Source organism: Microcebus murinus, chromosome 8 (assembly GCF_040939455.1).
Source record: "Microcebus murinus isolate Inina chromosome 8, M.murinus_Inina_mat1.0, whole genome shotgun sequence".
NCBI classification, from domain to species: Eukaryota; Metazoa; Chordata; class Mammalia; order Primates; family Cheirogaleidae; genus Microcebus; species Microcebus murinus.
Window position 1 is genome coordinate 94,947,321 of NC_134111.1, and position 16,668 is coordinate 94,963,988.

At 37.6% G+C, this 16,668-nt stretch overlaps 1 protein-coding gene across 1 annotated transcript in view; it reads left to right on the top strand.

Annotated features, from left to right (window-relative positions):
- NYAP2 (neuronal tyrosine-phosphorylated phosphoinositide-3-kinase adaptor 2) overlaps positions 1 to 16,668 on the top strand; it is a 259,511-nt gene that overhangs the window by 218,448 nt on the left and 24,395 nt on the right. The gene's annotated exons all lie outside the window — the stretch shown is intronic.

A 16,668-nucleotide genomic window follows, 5' to 3' on the forward strand; every position in this document is an offset into this window, starting at 1 on the left:
TGCAACCGAGGATACCACAGTAAGGTGACATACCTTGTCCAAGCTTTTATCATTATTAAATGTCAGAGTCTAAGATCTTAACTACTCAGCGGAATAAAAACCTGAGATTTGGAAGAAGTAAGGATTTATTAGAATCTTGGCTCCACCGCTTAGTAGCTGTGTGACCTTGCATATCTTGCTCAACTTCTCTGAGTCTTTATTCTTAAAATGAGGCAGCATTATCTGCCTTGTATAGTTGTTGTTGAGGATTAATGAGATAAGATATGTATGTAAAATCCTAGGCGGACATTACCTTCTAGAATAGGATTAATTCTTTCTCCTTCCCCTTATAGCTTTTCCTCTTCCAAAAATTCAACTTTCTTGCTTGCTGGAAATTTCTAAATAAGAGAGTGGTTCCAGTCAGTGGTATTCCAAAGAGGATGGGCACTGGGGGAATGGCTTTATCTACCTCAATATTACCAGCCTTGTATAGAGCTTCTAGTGCATAGTGATTATAAAAGGGAGATAGATTATTAGTTTTATTACTGATTTTAAATTATTTATAGACAGTGCGTATCCTTATTGCTTGTACCTAGGAAAAATTGATTTCCGCCCCCTTGTTTTTGGTATACCACTTGGTCTGATTATATTCATTATTTCTTCTCTCACAAATAAGAAACTAGATACTCAGTGATTTACCAAATAATAGGGAGTCTATATCTCACATTTCTTCTTACCTTGTAGGTCTCATGTGTAGCTTGGAAACAAAGTAAATAGAAACTAGCTACAAGTATCATTTCAGAAATGTCAGCTCACTTGTCCCCTAATACTACTTGTTCTCCTGTATGAATTATGGTATGAATAAATGTAAGAAAATGTCAAGGCTATATACTAACTTACTATCTGCTAGGGCCAGGACAAAATATGAGAGACAGAGGATACATTTTATTTAATTTATTTTTTTGCCAACTTCAGCATTTACTTAAAGCTTCCCCAGACTAGTATTAAATACCACATTTTTTTAAATCCACAAACATGCATATTATAAAAGATACCAATCTAACTACCGAAAAGAATGTCCCATTCTTGTTAGAGCTGGCCAGCGCAGCTGGGAAAAGAAGTGTAATGCTAGACAGACCCACGGCGCCATCTAGCATCTGAAGTGCACTTTGCAGACTGCATTTTTATTTTAATAAAAATAATTGAATCCAACAAAACAGTTTGTTTTATGTCCAGAGAAGCCCCAAGTGCTGTTTGGTATCATAAACACGGTGCTTGTAGAAATACAGGAAAGAAATTTCTGATGATATTTGTTTTGTATCTTTTTCATTACTTTAGTCTTGTGATTCTAGGTTCTCTAACTTTTAAATAGTATACCCCTTTTAAAAAATACTTTTGTGAGGGAGAATAATGAACCACCAGAGCCAGTGATCTCTGAGTGCTATGCATTATGTATGAATAGATGCAGCTGTTTTCATTAGGATTTGTGACATGTCCCTTGTATCGTTAATTCCCTAAATCCAACCTGAGTCTCCAGGAAAGGAGATCATTATCCCTCTTTTGCAGCCTGAAAAGAAAAAGAGCAGAAAAAGCTTGACTGGCTAAATGGAAGAATTCCTTCTTGATTTCCTTTGTTTGCCATTCACATGTTTGAAACAGATAGCTTAAGATTCTTTTCTGAAAAGAGCAGTCTCTCTAACTAGTGGGTAAATTGACCTCCAACTTAAATTACATGTGCATTAGGAATACGTGTTTACACTATATTAATACTGGTTCCGAGTTGCACGACTCTTCACTGAGAATAACAAATACAACCGCGCTGTGAGTGCCTTACTCAAGAAGCACTAGAGAGATTTAGTTTCTCCACCCAGCTCACCTGCCGGACAAATCTTTGTTCTTTATTCTGTGCTGCAAATGAACATTATCCTTCAGGTTGAAAGCACCTCTCAAAATAAAGCAGATTTCTAAAGTAGCTTTTGTTGGGGGTTTCTTAGGTGCCTGACACAGTGCTCAAAAAAGTTACATTGCCTAACTTCACAATACACTTACGAAGTAATACTTCCCCCATTTCCCTGATGAGGAAACTGAGGCTGGAGAGTTTTGTTACCTGTTGAAGGTCTTATAGCTTGTAAGTGGCCATATGGACGGGAGGTGTGAGCCCAGATGGTTGGATTAAACCCCTGTTGTGTACATAGCTACCTCATATAGGGCTTCCTCTCTTAATTTGCTGCCTTTCTAAAACTTGCCTTCCTTTTCTTTCATTCATCCATTCATTTTATCACTCTTTGATTTTCTGAGTCTTGCCTTTTAACTTTCCTAGCTTAAAAGTTCCACAGGACAGGAAAAATTCAACTCAGACTTCAATTAAGCAGGGGTCACCTAAGAGCAAGATCTCCAAGGGTGAGATGGAATCTGGAATGTGCCTTTTGGAAGAAAGCTAAATGTCACTTGCTGGCTGTTATCATTCTCTTGTGGACCATGGACTAGTGCTGTGAGAAATCAACCATGCAGGTGTGCACGTGCCTGTGAGTATGAACACTCCAGCACATCTAAACCTTTCCACATTCAAAAAAGAAAACACACCTCCTCCCACACATGCACACATAAAAACCAGCTTCTAGAATACTGGTGTAGACTTAACCAACAACCCACAAAAGACAATGTGTTCACCAAGATTTATCTGGCTTCTGAGGTTCCACAGCAATCCTGTGAAGAGTCACTTTAAAGGGGGGGCAGGGAAACAAGTATACTGTCACTTCAAAGCATTTGTTTTCTAAAGTAAATGCTGTATTAGAGCTAGTTAATAATCCCTGGTTGTCAGCTATCTTGACAGGGATGGTATTTAGAAGGCTGCATTTAATGACTTCGTTCCTGGAAAATGAGGAAGCTATTTGAAGAACCAAAAGGTGTCAAGAGTAATCCTACCCAACCCAGTCAACTTTGCATATGAAAGTGGTAGAGGCTTTTCAGGAGAAGCCAACAGAGCCAAGGTTGCTTATCATTCGAGGTACAGTCTAGGAAAGAAGGCAATCTGTGCTGTCACTTGTCTGCTATAAACCTAAATAATGAAACAAGGTACCCTTGGAGGAGTTGAGCACTTATTTCTGATAGTCACTGTCTCTAGGCCTCATGGAATTCCCAGTATTTTGATTTTTACATCTATGAGAAATAAGTAACGACCATAAAAGCACCTTTTAGACTGAAAGGGTTAAATGTGAATATTTATTTTCAGTCATTCATTTACTCAGCACATAGGCTCTTTTAAACATTTTGCTGCAGCAAAGGAGTGCAAAGCGTTATATCTTGCATTTAAGAATGCATGGAGCGCTGAGGGGAGAAGAACAAGCCTAGGTCACCAGCACAGAAGACAGGGGGAGTGGGACCACTCCAGCAGGTTTATGATTTGCACTTTTTCCTCCTGAATCCAAACATGTCTCATAAGATGACCTGTGTGGCTTGATGATGGGCTCAGTGTCTCTCACCCTTTCCCCAGCTTCAGTCTCCAGAGCCAGCCTCTGTGTTCAGATCCAGTCTACACACCAACGAGAGAGTGACCATGTATTGACTTCCCCTGTGCAAAATTCTGTAAGGGCTGCCTGTTGCCTGCAGAACAGAAGATAAACTACTTTGGAGTTCAAGGCCCTGTGTGAGCTAAGCTGGGCCTTCCTGTTCAGCTTCCTCATACACCACCTGCCTCCATCCACCTTCTACACTCATGCCCTTCCATACACCCTCCATGGTTCTGTCTCACTTTTAAATACTCCAGGGAAACCTCCCAGAGTTGCCTAAATCTTCCTGTCTTTGGAACACCCTCCCGAGTCCTCAGCTCCTGGCACACTATTACTCCCCCTTCAAGTCTGGGACCAAGTGTGTTCTCCCACCTGCGAGGCTGTCCCAGCTTCCCAAACTGGTCTCCCTTCTCTGCTCTGACCCTATACTTACCGTGTATAACCATGAATAACCATATTTTCATATCAGAGAGGAACATTATGTGAGGGATGTTTGGGGAAAGTCAGGTTAAGTAAATTTTTTTTTACATTCAGTGTTTTCAATTTGCTGATGCACAGTGGAAGTTGTAAAGAGAGGGATATAATATTGCATGTTCCTCAAATATATTTGACCGGGGAACTCCTTTTTCACTTTTCCAAGGAACATCCCTGCTTTTAGTTCCAAAAATGCAGTCTATCATTGTTTGCATTGGAATGTAGTTTCCTCAAGAGCTGGGAATGTGTATTTTCATCTTGGAAACTTCTAGCTGTTTCAATACATTTGAATGAATAAATGAATACTAAGGGTAGAAACAGATAGGTATGTCACTGTAACACTATTATGATAATTTGCAAATGCATTGGGGTTCATGACTGTGGCTCTGCATGCAGTCATCACATATGGCTACCTATGGCCACAAGTTAATTAGTTTTACCTACTTGCCGAGAATGGGAGGAAAAAGTTAAAGAACAGAACTGAATTCCAAGTACCCAAAAAGTACCCGCAAGAGAGGTAATACAATAACTGCAATTCACATTAGAAGAAAAATCTCTATTACACTCATACCTAAAAGTTGACTTCTTTTTTTTAAAGGCAGCTTAATCAACAGAAGGAAAAACATTGTATCATGGAAACCATTCTAGAAAAACGCTCTATACTTAAATGGTACAAGTGTGTATTTCGGACAGAACATAAACTGTGATTAGAGTGAATTAAGACCTTTACAGTCGCTGAGATCAGAAATAATTATGAAGTCTTCTCCCCAGAAATCATTCAATATAGAATGTTTTTCTTTTAAGACAACACAAAACTTACATAATGTCTACAGAAATTCCACTTCATTTTATTTAGATTTTTCTCTTTACAAAATTTTGCATTAATCAAAGCTAAACTCTTTTCTCCCTTGTTGTTTCTCTTTTTTTCTATTGTTTAGTCCTAGAGTTGCTGAGCATGGGCCCTAAACACATGAGAACTTGCCCATTGGGTGATTTAGCAGGTGTTACATGCCCATAGTATTTCTAAAAATACTCTTGCAGCCAAATTCAAAAACAAAGGCAAAAGGTTTTTTTAAAAAAGTATCAAAACTCTCAGTGACAAATTGCTGTTTGATACTATAGTTTACTGAATTAAAAGAAGGTCTCCCTCCCTGCTGTAATGACTGTCTTTTCAATTTAAGTCACAGAAAGGGGGCTGTTTTAGCACATTACCAATAATCTGATGAGCTGTGTGAAGATTTGCTAAACTGCCAGAAGAGGGCAGCACTTCATCTTTCCCCACTTCCTTTATAAATAGGGATGAGTCCTACCTCCAGGTCTCAGCAGGAGTGGTATATTTCAATACCCATCACCCAGATGGAAAGAAATAAGGTGAGAAAGTGAGGCCAAGGGTCCGGTCTGGACTAGAACAGATCATGTCCCTCTTCCTTCCTCATCCTATCCCTCACTTTTCCCTACCCTTCCCCTCCCTCTTTCCACAGGGGCTTTGGGTGAAGTGGCTGGACCTGAGAAAACGGGATTCCCTGGAGTATGCTGCTAGGTGCAAACTTTCTAATATTGCTTTGGCAACTTCACATGCCACAGCTCTGAAAACAGCTGTCTGGGGTCTAGGCAAAAGGGAAGAGTACATAAAATAAGTTTTTGCCATTTTACCTTTTCCTTCTCTTTCCAAAGTCTCCATGTTCTAAAATCATCTACCTTACACAAAATCATCCACACTGTGTGTCCCATGTCCCCTGTTTAGCCTACCTTCTCTTGCACCCCCAACCAAACACTAGGAAACTACCATGTGTCACTGTCACTGACAGTTTGCAGTAATCAACATTAGTACTTTAGAGTTTACAAATTGCTTTCATATAGTCAGCCAACAAATGCACATTGTCTAACTGCTAAGCACTAGAAGTTTTACTGGATGCTTGAGTTTGCAAGATGGTTGATACAAGCTCCTTGTGTTCAAAGAAGTTTCAGCCCAGTAAAGAAGCCAAAAAATGTATGTGCGTGTGTATACACACACACTCACACAACTTGCAATTCAGTGTAATTAAGAAAAGCATACACAGAAGACAGAGAGATTAATTGTGAGTGTTGAGGAGACCACTGAAGGTGGTCAAGTACCAGTTTACAGAAAGAGGAAGTGACATTTGAGGGGCATTTTAATGAGAGAGAGTAAAAAGCTGTTACAGGCAGAAGTAAGAAGATTCCCAAAGGAGTGAGAAGTCTGAAGCCATACAGTTTGTCAGACAAATGCAAGCAATTTAGCATTAACAGGAATAACAAATGTTGAGGTGGGAAAAATTAAAGGAAAACGATCAGAGGATGAAGAGCAAGTGGTAAAGCTCTGGGAGATTGAGGAAGCACAAGCATGATCATTATCCCATTTTACAAAAAGGGAAACTGATCCGTCTACAAAATTCGGAAGAAATTTGCTGAGGAGCTGTCTCCTTATAATTCAAATTCTGATTCCCTGAGATCATCTCCCTTAAACCTCAGATGACAGGAGGATTGTGGAAGTGCCTTTCCCTGAATAATTAGCATTATAAAAGAGGACATTATTAACCCAAATGAATCTTCAATGAATAATACCTAAGAACATTCATTTATTTCCCATTGTTTTTCTATTTTGAAAAATGTTCAATGATGGAAAAGTTGAAAGGCTAGTACAATATGTATACTTTTACACACACACACACACACACACACACACACACACACACACACACACACTTAGTTTTTATCATGCCACTTCCTCTTTGAATGTTTGAACATGTGTCTCCTTAGACCAAGAATATTCTTCCAAACGATCAAACTCAAAAAAGCAGTCAAGTCATCTATAATGATTCAGTACTATGGTCTAATAAAAAGCACATTTTCAGATCTCTGCAAGTGCCCTGATATTAGGCCTTTCCCTAATCCAGGATCCAATCAAGGATGAAACATTGCATTTAGTCCTCACAGTTTCTTTCTTTATTTCATTCTTCAGATCTCCTTTAATCATGACTATTTCCCAATCTCATTAGTCTTTCAAGACACAGACATTTCCAGAGTCCAGAATAGACATTTTTTCCAGAATATACCTCAGTTCTGAGTTGTCTATTCCCTTGTGATTATTAGATTGGATTTAACCATGTTTAATAAGAAAATTACATGTGATGGCTTTCCCAGAGAATCACAGGGCACATGATGGCAGTTTGTTGTATCACTGGGTCTGATGTCCGAGCACTTGGTTTAGGGTTTTTCCTCGAGACCCCTCCACTGTAAATACTCTGTGTACAAGTAGGCAGGGATCACAAGACCTGCCTTAGAATTTTCACATGCAGGATCAAATAAATTGATTAAGTATATTATATCTTTTATATTTTCTTTAAAAAAGAAAAGGAAATATGATTATGTTTTATCAATGTCTAAATACATTTGACCTAACATTTTCTCATGTGACCATCAGAACAGTCCTGCAAATCATAGTCATTACTCTGTGTCTGATGAGAAAACTGAGTAACAAAAGGTCAAGTGAAGTCTCAAGTTCCGAGTGAGAAATGGCAGCTCTGGGACTTGAACCTCTCTCTTCTCAGTCTTAATACAATGTTCTGTAGGCCTCAGCCGTGCTCCTATGGGTGTTAGAGAGTAAATAAATACTACACATTTCTTACACAGATCATCACCACTAGAGGGAGGGAGAGGACCTGCAAAGTTACCATGGCTACATTTGTTCAAACTAGAAATCATTTGACAGTCACAAGTTTAATGCAGGGAAATATTTATACATGAATGAATAAATAAAAAAATCATTGTGTCCCAATTGGTGTCCCCTCCCCATTTTCGCTTAAAATAGATTAAATATGCATTAACTACGGACATGATATAACAAGATTAAGGACAAATATGAATGCCAACAAACTCAAAGTGAGTATATGACCCATATTTAATGCACAGTAAGGTTTCATGCAAGAACACGCAGATAGTTGCTCTTTTACAATATATTTTATCTACCTGAGGGCATAAAGCATGTGGTACAGGAACTTATGAAGTGGATATTAATTATTATTATTTTCCCTGATTCTGTCTCTTCCTTTTTAGAGAAGAGATCAAAAGTTATGATGGAGTGTGAATTTGACTTTTATTATACCATGTTGTTTTAAAATTAAAGGCCTCAAAATAAGTCTCTGCACGTTACATCTTTACCTACCACAAATAAGATGTCATTATGTTCAATTCATCCTTTAAAAACTCATTTCCATGGATACACATGGGCAAAGCTAATCTTTATATATTTCCATGGACTATGTATTATAAAAAACAAACCCTATCTAGAGGTTAAACTAGAAGTTTACATTTTTAATTACTCAAAAGTAACACAGTACTGTAGTGTCAGCGCTATGAAAACAAGTATCCAGAATGTTCTGGAAAGACCTCAGTTTGTTGTGTGACTTGAAAACCACTGGGAATTGCAAAAGTGAATAACAAAAAATTCAAATTTTATTAACCTTTACATTGTTGAATTGGAGAAAATTCAATGTAGCCTTCAGTTCAGTAGGAGAAAAGGTTTAATTATGCTAGACTTCAAAGAGACAAATAAAAGCAAACAGAAGAATGAAAATTTTTATTTCGTCTTTTTTGAAGCAGTCAGGTGACGTGAAAAGGGTGAAAAGGATAAATAAATAAGGTACTATTATTCAAAAGCCTTTAGTTGTTTGAAGTCAGTTTGAGCACCTCCTCTGGGTTGGGTTGTTATGAAAGTATACAGAGACTGCAGCAATTCACCTCACGTGAGGGAAGGATGTAGAGTTCTTCAAATGAAGAAATCTGCTCTGCACATTCGGGCCCATTAAAACACCTTTTGCTCCAAACAAAGGACACGATATTGGCAGGTCTTTCTTTGGAAGGTCTTACAGACAGATCATGACGACTTCCTCTGACCAAATCGACTTCTTACGATTTTGCTGTGATTCTGTCTCCATGGCCTTAACGGTGTACACAGACGCCAAGAATAAAAAGGACAGAACCATCTGTTTCTCATCTCAACCAAAGAGGCAGGTTTAACTAGAGGAAATGGGTGCATGCTGTTGTATAAAGTATTTTTATTAGACCTGAAGGTAAAAACTTGGAATGTTTTATGGGGAAAGGTCATGGAATCTTTCCTTTGGAGGCCTTTTAAACCACAGTAAATTTCCAAATTGGTGAGATGATACTAGTGTGGTTCTGCCTGAAACAAGGGAAAGCATTTCTAGACGAGTCTTTAGGCGTTTTCAACATAATTCTAAAAAAAAAAGACCCTTATAAATTAATCATGTTAATTATAGTTTGTATACCATTATATCACCACCAGGGGGTGCTATTGCATTACCTTATCTCCTTCCTGGGAAAATGCCTTCCATAGTTTCCCTAAAAATTCTACACAGGCTTTCAGAAAGCATTTGGCAGCATCAAACAGTAACTTGTTGTTCATCATGTGTTTTGAGATGATAGGAATCTGTATTAAAATAAATACTGCTACAATTTCTTTGACTTGTTTATAGGCACACCTCAAAGATATGATTTCTGTTCTAGACCACCGCAATGAAGCAAATATCTCAATAAAGCTATTCACAAAAACGTTTTGGTTTTCCAGTGCATATAAAAGTTATTTACACTATAACCTATTAAATTTACATTGAGAAACAATGTACATACCTTAATTTAACACATTAACTGCCATGTGAGTTGTATTTAACTCATGCTAGTTTTGAGCCCAGGGCCTCGTGAAGCTTATGTAACTCACAAGTCTCTTTATCCTGGAAGCCACGAGAACTATTTTTCAAGTTGCATATAACTCACGCAGAGAAAACAATAAAAAATAACAAATCTTTCATTAACTTAGAAAGGATCATTCTGTTTTTGAAGTTTTTATTCTATTTTCACAATAAAACACCATGGCCCCAAGGGAAAAAAAAATTCTAGGGCAGCAATGTGTTAAAAATACTTTATTGCTAAAAAATGATAACAATCACCTGAGCCTTCAGTGAATCGTAATCGTTTTGCCGGTGGAGGCATCTTGTCTCAATGCTGATGGCTCCTGACTGACTGATCAGGGTGGTGGTTGCTAGAAGTTGGGGTAACCGTGGCAATTTCTTTAAACAGGACAAGAATGAGGTTTGTTGCATCGATTGACTCTTCCTTTCATGAAAGATTTCTGTGTAGCATGCAATGCTATTTGAAAGTATTTAACCCACAGTAGAACTTCTGTCAAAATTGGAGTCATTCCTCTCAAATCTTGCCACTCTTTGTCAAATAAGTGTAAGGATTATTCTAAATCCTTTGTTGTCAATTTCGACAATGTTCACAGCATCTTGACCAGGAGTACATTCCATTTCAAAAAACCATTTTCTTTGCTTATCCAACACCTCACCCATGAGATTGCAGCAATTCCATCACTTCTCCAGGGTCCATTTCTAATTCTGGTTCTCTTGCTATTTCCACCACATCAGCAGTTGCTTCCTCACTGATGCCTTGAGCCTCTCAAAGTTGCTAGTGAGGGATGGAATCAACTTCTTCCAAATTCCTGTTAATGTTGTTATTTTGATCTCCTCTCATAGATGACACATGTTCTTAATGATATGTAGAATGGTGAATCCTTGCCAGAAGTTTTCAACATACTTTGTTTGAATCCACCACAGGAATCACTATAGCAGCTATAGCCTTATAAAATTTATTGCTTAAGTAACAAGACTTGAAAGTAGAAATTAGTCTTTGATCTATGGGCTGCATAGTGGATGATGTGTTAGAAGGCGTGAAAACAACATTAATCTCCTTGTACATCTCCATCAGATCTCTTGTATGACCAGATGCATTATCAATGAGCAGTAATATTTTGAAGGAGACCTCTTATTCTGATAAGTAGGTCTCAATAGAAGGCTTAAAATATTTAATGAATCACTCTGTAAACAGATGTGCCATCATCTGGGCTTTATTGTTTCATTTATAGAGTACAGAGCACAGAAGATCGAGCATAATTCTTGAAGGCCCTAGATTTTTTGTAATGGTAAATGAGCATTGGCTACAACTGAAAGTCATTGGCTACAACTGAAAGTCATTGGTTACCTTAGCCCCTAATAAGAGAGTTGCCCTGTGTCCTTCGAAGCTTTGAAACCAGGCATTGACTTCTCCTTTGTAGCTATGAGAGTCCTGAATGGCATCTTCTTCCAAAAGAAGGCTGTTTCCTCTACATTGAAAGTCTGTTGTATACTGTAGCCACCTTCATCAATTATCTTAGCTAGATCTTCTGAATAAGTCCTGAATGGCATCTTCTTCCAAAAGAAGGCTGTTTCCTCTACATTGAAAGTCTGTTGTACACTGTAGCCACCTTCATCAATTATCTTAGCTAGATCTTCTGAATAACTTGCTGCTACTTCTACATCAACACTTGGTGCTTTACCTTGCACTTTTATGTTGTGGAGAGCATTCCTTTCCTTAAATCTTATCAACCAATCTCTGCTAGCTTCAGACTTTTCTTTTGTAGCTTTTTCACTTTACTCAGCCTTCATAGAATTGAAGACAGCTAGGTCCTTGCTCCATATTGGCCTTGGCTTAAGGGAACGTCGTGGCTGGTTTGATCTATCCAGAACTCTTAAACCTTCTTCACATCAGCAGTAACACTGCTTCACTTTCTTATCATTCATGTGTTCACTGGAGTAGCACTTTTAATTTCCTTCAAGAACTTTTCCTTTGCCCTCACAGCTTGACTAACTCTTTGGCACAAGAGGCCCAGCTTTCTGCCTATCTCAGCTTTTGACATGTCTTCTTCGCTAAGCCTAAGTCACTTCAAGTTCTTAATTTGAAATGAAAAATATGTCACTCTTTCTTTCACTTGAACACTTAGAAGCCATTGGATGGTTATTAATTGGCCTAATTTTAATATTGTTGTACCTGAGGGAATAGAGAGACCCAAGGAGAGGGGAGATGTGTAGCAGTCAGAATATACAAAGCATTTGTGGATTAAGTTCACCCTCTTATTTGGGAGTGGTTTCTGGTGCCCAAACAATTATAGTAGGAACATGAAAGATCACTGATCACAGGTCACAATAACAGATATGATAATAATGGAAAAGTTTGAAACATTATGAAAATTACCCAAATGTGACAAAGTAAGACATGAAGTAAACACATGCAGTTGGAAAAATTACCCCAGTAGACTTGCTCGACACTGGGTTGTCACAAATCTTTAATTTGTAAAAAACGTAGTATCTGTGAAGCACAATAAGGAAAAGCACAATACAATGAAGTATGCCTGTATAACTATTCATTTAGAAAAATAAACATAATCCTTGGATTATTGCTATGCATCAATGACAAACCACACGTTTTTTTAAGACAGTGATAGGCAATGTGGTTCTTACCTTGACTTCTTGTGAATCAAATTAATATCTTATGCTGTGGTCATGGAACCTCTTTGGTAATAGAATCCTGATATTAATGAGGAATTGTTCAGGCTTGCAGGACAGTCAGAAAAATAAGTCTTCTTTGAGAAATGATATGTCGTGAAACAAGGGTAGTCTGGACTCCAGAAGTAATATGTCCTATCCAGCCTTCCCTAGCAGGGAGAATGAAAAGAACAAAGCCATCTTTAGCCCTCGGTGTACTCGCTACACAGTTCTCTGCTTCCCTTTTATCTTGAGTACATGACAAAGCAGGCTGTCTGTTCCTGACACTCATGGACTTGAGAACTGAAGCTCACAAATTAGTCCTATGGTGAGAGGACCCCATTCAGGGCTGAGGAAGTCAGGTGAAGCCACAAAGCTTAGAGTCTTAAATCTCCTGAGTTGGATCTAATAAAGTTTCGGTAAGTAGCTTTCTGCTCTGAGAGCTGCCGGGTAGAGAGAAGAAGCAAACATAAATGAAAAACTTTCATTTCTTCTAGCAAGACTTTGATGAGGAGACCAGGGAATTGAAGAGAGTATAATTTGCAGAGAGCTGGGGCTGTGAATATGTATGAGGTTGTGGTGTTTGGAATTGGGTGTTTAAAACACATTCTGATATGCCATGTTAGGACGGGCTGTATTTTCTGGTGTTTGCGAGTGAAGTGCTTTGGGAAGTTAAGCTAAAAATAGAGTCTATTACTCCTTCTCAGAAGAAGAGTTTATTATACATTTATCTAGGAGCTTTGCTGGGGGTGCAGGAAGGGTTAGTGCGTTTGGAAAAGCTGGCAAGAGATATTTGTGTTCATATTTGCCCCCGGGACTGGGGAGGACGTGAGGGGCGCCAGGCCCTGTGGTGCCACAGTGATTAGTGGAGAAACTGGAGACCCGTGGAGTGAGACAGCACAGGGTGCGGGAGGGACAACTGCCCTCAATCCAGAACCACCATCCTGTGACCCTGAGCCCTGACATGTCATTGCTCTGCTGATTTTTCTCCTTTTGCTATGTGAGACCAGGAAGCCCCTTAATACTTGTCATTAGTCAATTGAGAAGTGGAGCATGTGTTTCATCGCATATCCCAAATCGGAGCTATTTGCAGATTCTCCTGGGAGCAGCATGTTGAGAGAGACCAGGAGGCTACATTTGGTCACAGTAGGAGTGTTGGGAAGGTTGGTTGATGTTTGTCAAGGGCATGAGGTCATCAGAATTCAGGGCATTTGAAAAAGGGGGTATAATTTGGAATTTATATTTCTTTTTTTTTTTTTTTTTTTTGAGACAGAGTCTCACTTTGTTGTCCAGGCTAGAGTGAGTGCCGTGGCGTCAGCCTAGCTCACAGCAACCTCAAACTCCTGGGCTTGAGCGATCCTTCTGCCTCAGCCTCCCGAGTAGCTGGGACTACAGGCATGCGCCACCATGCCCGGCTAATTTTTTTTTTTTAAATATATATCAGTTGGCCAATTAATTTCTTTCTATTTGTAGTAGAGACGGGGTCTCGCTCTTGCTCAGGCTGGTTTTGAACTCCTGACCTCGAGCAATCCGCCCGCCTCGGCCTCCCAGAGAGCTAGGATTACAGGCGTGAGCCACCGCGCCCGGCTGGAATTTATATTTCTAATAGCATCCTGATTTTAGAGTAGATCATGTAACAGCAAAATCAGGGACAAAACCTCAGTCTTATGTGTTAACAGGAAAGAAGTGATGAGATTCTTAATCTCTGCAATAAAATGAATGACTGGACATTACTCTTTCTCAAATTATTTGACAAGATACGTTTTTTTCCCACAACCCATGTATGTCAAACTGGTGATTTTTCAGAATTCATTGTTTACTACTGGTGAAAGAGTTTCCATTGCTCTTCTACAAACTAGAATGAATTAATGGCCATGTTTTTTGGAAGCCAAGTTCTTTCAGACCTTTTTCTAAAATTTCATAGGAAAGAAGCAACCTTTCCTTTGATATGTAACATTTTATTAAAGAGAGTAAAAATAAAAATGAAGACTTTTTCTTTCTTTTCTGACTGTTGTATATGTTTGAGTTGTATGACAATGTGTGAGACACAAGGTTGGGGGGCATAGAAGAACCCCAACTATAATATACTGATTTATGAAACGCATTTCCCATGAAATGGTAAGATTGGGTATAAATATGCAGATATATATTATAGAATCTCTGGGTTTAATCCTGGCTCAATTATCCCCTTGCTGAGTTCTATGGACAAATTATTTAACCTCTGTGACACCAATGCCTTATCTGAAAAATGGTAGTAATTAAGATGAGCTGTAATTATGGTCCTAAAGAGTATAGGATAATGGTAATTTATGATAAAAGGGATTGACAACATCATTGGTTTTCTTATCATTGCTTAATCCTCAAAGGAAAATGAATACATTATTTTATTCTTATCCCAGCTAAGAGAAAGAGATTAAATATATTGTATGGGAAACTTGGAAAGTGCTGTTCAGGGGGAAATGTAGCTTAACAAGTTATAGACATGATTACAATTGCATTGGGATACTTGTTCTCACGTTTGAGGAATGCTTTATAAAAGCAAGTACTTTATTTCTTTAAAAAAAGGCAGAAAAGAAAATATTAATAACACCATATAATTCTAAATCATGGTCTTATAAAAAATTAAAACTAACTAATAATTGAGACATTTTGCATTAACTATAATATATATGATACAGAGAGTGTTTTCATATTTTAAAAAATATCTACAATGTTCATTAAATAATTTGATAATTATATTAGATTACAGTAATTTTATTTATCATCTCTAATAGTATAATGTCAAACAACATTAAATATTGCAAACACATTGATAATACATTTTCATTTTCAGAGTGGAGTTCCTAGTGGTTTTGACTTTTTAGAATATATTTTATTATTGACTTTTATCTTCCTTCTAATTTGAAAGAATATGTTAGCATGTAGAAAGATGGCGGCTTTTGGAATCTATCAGCCCTGGCTTAAAACTTTCTTCCCTTCATCACCCACCTTTGAAACTTCAGTTTTCTCACCTTTACTATAAAGATATTCACAACCATTTTAGTAAATATTTTTCCATGACCATATATGATTAGATGAGATAAGCTATAAGGCAGGAAGCATAATATTTAACATACTGTGAGGGCTCAGTTTACCTCTGTGCACTTTCCCTCGTGTGCTTCTCTCCCACATGCTCAATGAGTGCTTGGATTCATCAGTACAGCCACTGACTTGCTCCCATGTGTCAAGCCAGAATGCCAATAGAAGCTTTTAAAAGTTGTTTTTGTGAAGTTTTACAAAAGATGTCTCTCCTTTGCTAAGCAAAGACATCTCTGAAAGAAAGGAAAGTGTTGCTCAAGTTTAGAATTAAGGAAGAAGGTCTTAGTTCTATAAAGGCCCTGACTTATAAGAGAATACCAGTAGAGTATAAGAGTTTGTAATTGATTCTGGGGCATTATGATATCCAACATGGGGTGCAATTTCAAAAAGTAGATTCTGTCCTACTATGAATACCAAACATGGCGCTGCTTCCTGCATTATTCTACTGGCAATAATTTACATTTTTCCAGAGTTCTAGTGTTCAGTTTTCTCAAGAAGTTATTTTTTTTTAATTTCAAATGTTATGATAAGCATAAATCCTGAAATGACAGAAATAGCACCCTATATTTGTATAGCTTTATTATAAGGATATGATATATTTCATTGAATCCATATACTCTAATGGTGATAGGAACTAGTATTCCTATTTTGTAAGTTAGAAAGCTGAGATTATCTGTAACTTCCCCAATGTCCCCTCCCATGCAATTCTACTCCCTGAAAGCAAGAAATGGACTATTGACTGCCAAAAGCTTAGGGTTTGTTTTATAATTCTGAACCCATGCATTCATTAAAAAAAAGCATATGTAAGGAGGTCATCCCTTCACTTATATTGCATGGCATTTTCATAATTAGATGTTTATCCACTCATAGATATCTTTTTAAAGGTAGGATGTAAATTATTGACAAATATCATCCTAAGTTATTTCACCCTAGATCTAGCTGTAGCCATATAAAAAAAAATAATACAAGTAATACAAATAATACAATAATTCAAATAATAAGTAATACAAGTAATAATAAGTAATACAAATAATACAACATTTAAAAAAGAATACAAGTTTTCCAGTAGTAACATATTTCCTTATACTTTGCATGTGCTTGTGTGTCTTTCAGATTTGTAGTTGTACCATAGTTAAATAAGTAATACAACAGCTGCAAAAACTACAATTCAAAATTTGGGTGATTTTTCTTTAAAAATAATGTTTATTAGTCACATAAAATCCAACAAGGATGTT